Here is a 5,793-nt window from a genome sequence, read left to right on the forward strand (position 1 = left end):
TTTAAAGTGTTTGTGCTAATAACATCATGTACAGTCAGACTGCAGAACAGCACTGACTGGGAGGCTTTGAACAGATCACATAGTTCAATTCAACATATAAGACTAAGAATGCACAAGCATCTACTTAAAATCTATTGACTTTATCATCTGTGATATTATTATGTACAAATCCAATGTATTTTGTTTATCTCCCTTAAATAAACGGGCAGCCTTAAAGTGTGAAATATTCATATACAAATACACATATAAATGTGTGTACTGCTCCACAGGCCTCAGTGTGAGCTTGAAGACATTTATAATGTTTAAGTAGTTTAATTTGCAGGTGCTGACGATAAACACATTTTGAATGAAAGCCGGGGAGCTTTGGTAGCACAGAAACAAGTGGCTATTCTTTGTGACCAAAGCCTTTTCCTTTGCCATCTCTCTCTTTGCAGTACACCTAGTTCCTGGTACCCGTCTTTACTCTTCATCTCCCCGACTAGTCCCCATTTTCTTTGCCGACCTCTTCCTTTGAATGCTTCCTCATTCCTCAATCAAGTCTCCTTGTACTCTTTCCTCAGTCCAGAGGATACACCAAACCCCTTCTTGGCAGTTTCCCTGCCACTTTAGCTGTACTTTCCCAGTCATCTTCTCACCTAGATCCCGTTTAAACTCCTTCCTGAACTCTGCGCAGCATTCTTCCTTCTTCAACTTCCACCTTTAATTCTTGCCTTCGTTTCCTTCCTGCAGACTACCATACGATGCTCTCTAGCTACAACCTTGCAGTCTTGTATCTCTTTCAGTCTGCACCTTCTACACCTGCATGCACCTTTCTCTTATACATCCCCCTATGTTCCTCTCTCTTGCTTATGTAGGTGTTAACCACAGCCATTTCCATATATTGATTTCCATATATTTTTTCCTTAAATCCACAAACATATACCTTATTCTCTCTTTAAGTCCATACCTAACAACCTCACCTCCCTTCCCTTCCCCTACAGTCCATTGAAGTCTACTCCAATCACCACGCTCTCCCCTCTCGGGAATCTTTTTACCACTTCATCCAAATCTTTCTCTTCTAACTGACAACAACCTGTGGGACACACTCACTGACAACATTCATCATCAGCCCTTCAATTTCAAGCTTCAAACTCACATCCCTGTCTGACGCCGTCTCCATCTCCACAACACTGTTCACATACTCATCCTTCAAAAACATTGCTGTTATTGTGAGTGTTCAAGATAAAACAAACAAAAATACCCCAAACAAAAACAACTTGTCAAATAAATGAAGCCGTAGTCCAAATTTATTATCATTTTTTGATGGATTAAGGGATTATTTCATGCTCCTGCTGTTCTTTTTTGTTATAACGCTAATTAGCGAAGATATTTTGTTAAAGCAGTTATTTGTCAAGAAATCCACACAGCCGTGTCTGTTTAAAGTTTTTTCTTTTAATTAAAGGTAACTGAAAACAAACCATCTTGCTTCCATTACTGTAAAACCATATTGGCTTGTGCTCTGTAATGTCATCTTACAAAGGAGGAAAAGGAGAACAGCATTTGTCTTTTTTATATAAGAGTGCAGTTGAACAGTGGATATTCTGCCACGCACACCAAAATAATGTGTAATTACAACATGAAATGGGAGGTGATACAGCCTTTGCCCCTAAAATCACTATAATTACAAAGTGAGATGGGGAAACATTGTGCATTCTTCTAAAATAGCCTGAGGCTGCTCACTACTTAAAATTACTTACAATATAATTAGTGTCGTTGCTCGTTTTAAAAGTCTGAAGTTACTGACTACTTGAAAATAACCTTGTCTTTCTTTTAAAACCTCCAGTTATTTCCCAACCCTGACACCCCGATGTGCTGTATTTTTGAACCTAAGAAAGAAATGGTGTCAGGAAATATTAAGAAATAGTATTTTATTCTAGAATTTATCATTTTAGAAATGTATAGAAATGTTTTGCTTATTCCTGGTTATATGGTTTGCACTTCTTTTATATATGTGCTCTTAACATTGTTAGGTGTCTCTCTCTTATTTTATTTTATTTTTACAGAAAATGTACAACCATGAAGTTTCTAAAAAAGATTTCATTCATTGGACAATAGAATTATACATAAAATATGACTCAGTGAGAATATCACATTTTCACATTCAGTTGAAAGCACATTGCATAACTGTACTGTTTGGAGTGTGATTAAAGCAATTACCAAGTTACATTTCAAATCTTTTTAATACCTTGCGAAATGTCATTTAAATCCCGATGGTGTGATGCAAAAACTACAGTCTGCAGTTATTTTTTATTATGCCTTTTCAGTTCCTGACATCCCTCCCACTGTCTCCAAGGGAGTTTTGGCCTCTGCTCACTGATAAGGCAGGTTGTCAGTTAATGCTGTACGCCTGCGCCTTTGCCAGGTAACGTTCAGTTTTTGGTTAGGATAGTTCAGTCAGCTCCGAGTATGGTCAGCCTGAGAAAGACGGCCATCATCAGTGGAGCGCTGATACTCTGATTCACCATGGCAACAGGTAAATAAAGAGCAGAGCCTTCATTTTGGACTGAGGAATATGCATATATGTCATCATGGACCATGATATTTATCTTAAAATATTAAAAGAAAGAAGATATTTATTATTGTTCAAGTAGAGCCATTCTGTCATCATCAAATACAGGGTAAAAAAAATCAATACTTAAAAAAATGTTTTTATTGCTACAGTTTTTTATTTTGTTTGTTTCAGTAATTGTTCAGTAAAAATGTAATCTATTTATGTAGAAACATGACTGTTTCACAGAGAATTTAATTATTTGTCATTACTAGACAAATTATTTTTAATGAGATTCACATGCTTAATAATATTTTAAAAAACAAAACAAACAGGGACCTTTTCAAAGTCTTTAACGAATATAAAGTTTTATTAGTAAAAGCAAACATGTCATAACAAATATCTGGGATTTTGTATTTTTTAAATGTTTCAATAAAGCTTTTGGGGGATAGGCCATTTGAAATAAGGAAAACAGATTGTGTTGGAAAAAATAACTACAAAGAGATCCAAACTGATCCAGACAGGATTTGATCTGTTTTTTATTTAGTTTAGTTTAGTTTTTTTATTGAATGAATGCCAGGGCAGTAACTGAATAAGATTCAGACCAGTCCAACATATATAAACCTATTGCTACTGTGCATTGCCTAAACTGCCACAGTTCATTCTCGGTTTTATAGTTCACTTTGAAGTTTCTGTTGCAGTGTGATGATGCAGGTATTTGACACATAGTCAGATGCGGGTAACTAACAGGAGTTATCCTAAAAATATAGACCTTCAGAACCCCAAACAGCATCACCTGACACAACATTATTATCTTTATTTATTACACAAAATTTACATTGTTAGTTAAGTAACATTACTAGCTGCATTTTTATATAGATTTCAGTGTCTTCTTTTAATTTGTGAAAATAAGAACGAACTAAAACACAAAAGCTGACAGCATGCTGTTACAGTATGCTGCACACTACAGAGACAGACAGGAGCTTTGGTATGCTCTACAGTTTTCATTTCGGCATTTTGTAAAAGTCTTTATAGAAAAATGTAGGGGGAGCAGAAAGTACTGGTTAATGCTCCACTCACTGCAAAAACTAACTCCGCTGTTGCCTTGTGTCTTTTAATGAATAACTCTTCTCAATCATCCCTCCAATGCTCCAAATTGAGTTCCGGCATGTAAGTTTAAAGCACACTATTAGTAATAACAAAAAAAAAAACAACTTTCCAAAAAAAAAGAGATAACCAAGGAAATATCTCTTCTATCAGGCTTTCTGCTTTCACCACCTAACAGTGACTACTGCAGCCATGCCAGGCCCCAAAATGGCAATTAATATGGGCTTTTTCATATGTAAACTTTGAACCTTTGAACCAGTGAGCCTTCACAGTTTTTCATTTGAATTGTCACTTTTCTATATTAGCTTTTGTGTGACAGACATAATGTTTATTAATTCAGAATGTTGGACCATGTTCTGATGAATCTGCAGGCGCTGCTGCTAGTAAGGAGAAATGCTGCATGTCACACAGTACACACGTCACTAGCATATAATATCTGTGTGCACTATAGGCAAGTCCAAAAAATAACTGAAGGTTACACTACGGGAAAATAAATGTTTTAAATTACTCCAATTGAGGATTCTTCTAAAAACTGGGGTCGACTGGGGCTGATGCACTAAATTAGGGATTCTCCAAGAAGCCATATGTTGGTATAAATACATGCAAATTAGTGTTATAAAATTCTTAAAAAGAGGTCAGAAGGCTGGGAATCATCAAGCAGCTCCTCTATGAACATAACATTGAGTCTAATGCTGCTGTGCTCCCCTGACCCCCGAGCAGGGAGTGCACATGGAAAGAAAATGTATAATTTTGAAGGTCTCCTGGTGCTTTGCACATTCTCACTGTTTTGATACTTAACAATGACCTTCTGAATGGGCACCACGAGGAAAGAAACTGGAAAGATAAAAAACAAGGGAAAAGTTATGAGAAAGATGAAAATTACCTGAAGGTGTCCACTTCTTCCCAGAGACATATACAGCTTTGACTGAGAGAAGGCTTTTTTTTCTTTCAAGCTCCAGGCTTGGCAGCATAGAGTATACTGCTCCCATTGTTGTTTCTGCCAGTTCTCTAAAGTTGGAGGTATAACAACATCCACTGGCGAGAATAACACTTTGTTTCATTGGTGCACTTTGGATCTGTGCTGTGAAGAAAAAAAAAACACTAAGAGATGTGGGCAACACCTCAGCGTGAAAATGTCAAAGGTGGTCTAAGTGGAAAAAAGTAGGAAAATCAAAAAACACAAAGTAAAAAGAAATCAGCGTTGTTACGTAATGTACAGTCCAGTGGATAAGCATTTGGACAGTTACACAGTTTTTGTTCTCCAGGCTCTGAGTTTCAGAAAATTCAGTTTAAAATAAAATGTAAGCTGCTCAAGGAACATTTAGCAGATGAACATCCATTACTGCAAATGCTTTGCAAACTGTTGCATAAAAGTTTACTGTCAATTTATATTACAATACTATCTATCGATTCTTTAAATGAAAGTATAGGAATTGTGGTAATGAACAGTATGGATTCAGCTTCATGCTGGAAGCAGTTATTATGAACATTGGCTATGTTTGAAAATTGTTTGAAAATTATTCCTTATCAATGGCAGCCAAATCGGTAAGGTAACACCTTCTAAGTAAGTAAAACTGCAATTTGAGTATATTCTAAAGGACAGTGAGTATGTTAAGATCCAGCAATAAAAATAAATATAAAGTTTAAAAAGGGCACAAAAATTAGGCAATGGTATTAGGGGGAGGTAACGAGGTGCATATTAGAGATGGACCGATCAGATATTACGTATTGGTATCGGTCCGATACTGACCTAAATTACTAGATCGGATATTGGAGAGAAATAAAAAATGTAATCCGATCCATTAAATATGGAGTCCGTCTCTCTTGTTTGTTTATTGCCCACTTCACGCCAGAAAGAGGAAACCAGCGGCTGAACAACAGCAGCACGTTTAAGCTTGATAAGCTGTTGTTAGAATTTATTTGATATTACTTTCTACTCGAGGATCTTTTTCTACGTAGCTGACGGCTGGTAACTGTGCAGGGGCGGATCTAGCAAAGTTTAGCCAGGGGGGCCGATAGGGCATGAACAGGGAAAAGGGGGGCACAAAGATATACTTTTCTTTCTTATTCTCATTTAAAATATCTAGCGTTTAATAAATAATTATCTGAATCTTACACCCAAAGTTTTAATCTGATGTAAAATGTATAGAAGTCCATTA

The sequence above is a fragment of the Pundamilia nyererei genome, unplaced genomic scaffold, assembly GCF_000239375.1.
Source record: "Pundamilia nyererei isolate P.nyererei 1_Seehausen unplaced genomic scaffold, PunNye1.0 scaffold00021, whole genome shotgun sequence".
NCBI classification, from domain to species: Eukaryota; Metazoa; Chordata; class Actinopteri; order Cichliformes; family Cichlidae; genus Pundamilia; species Pundamilia nyererei.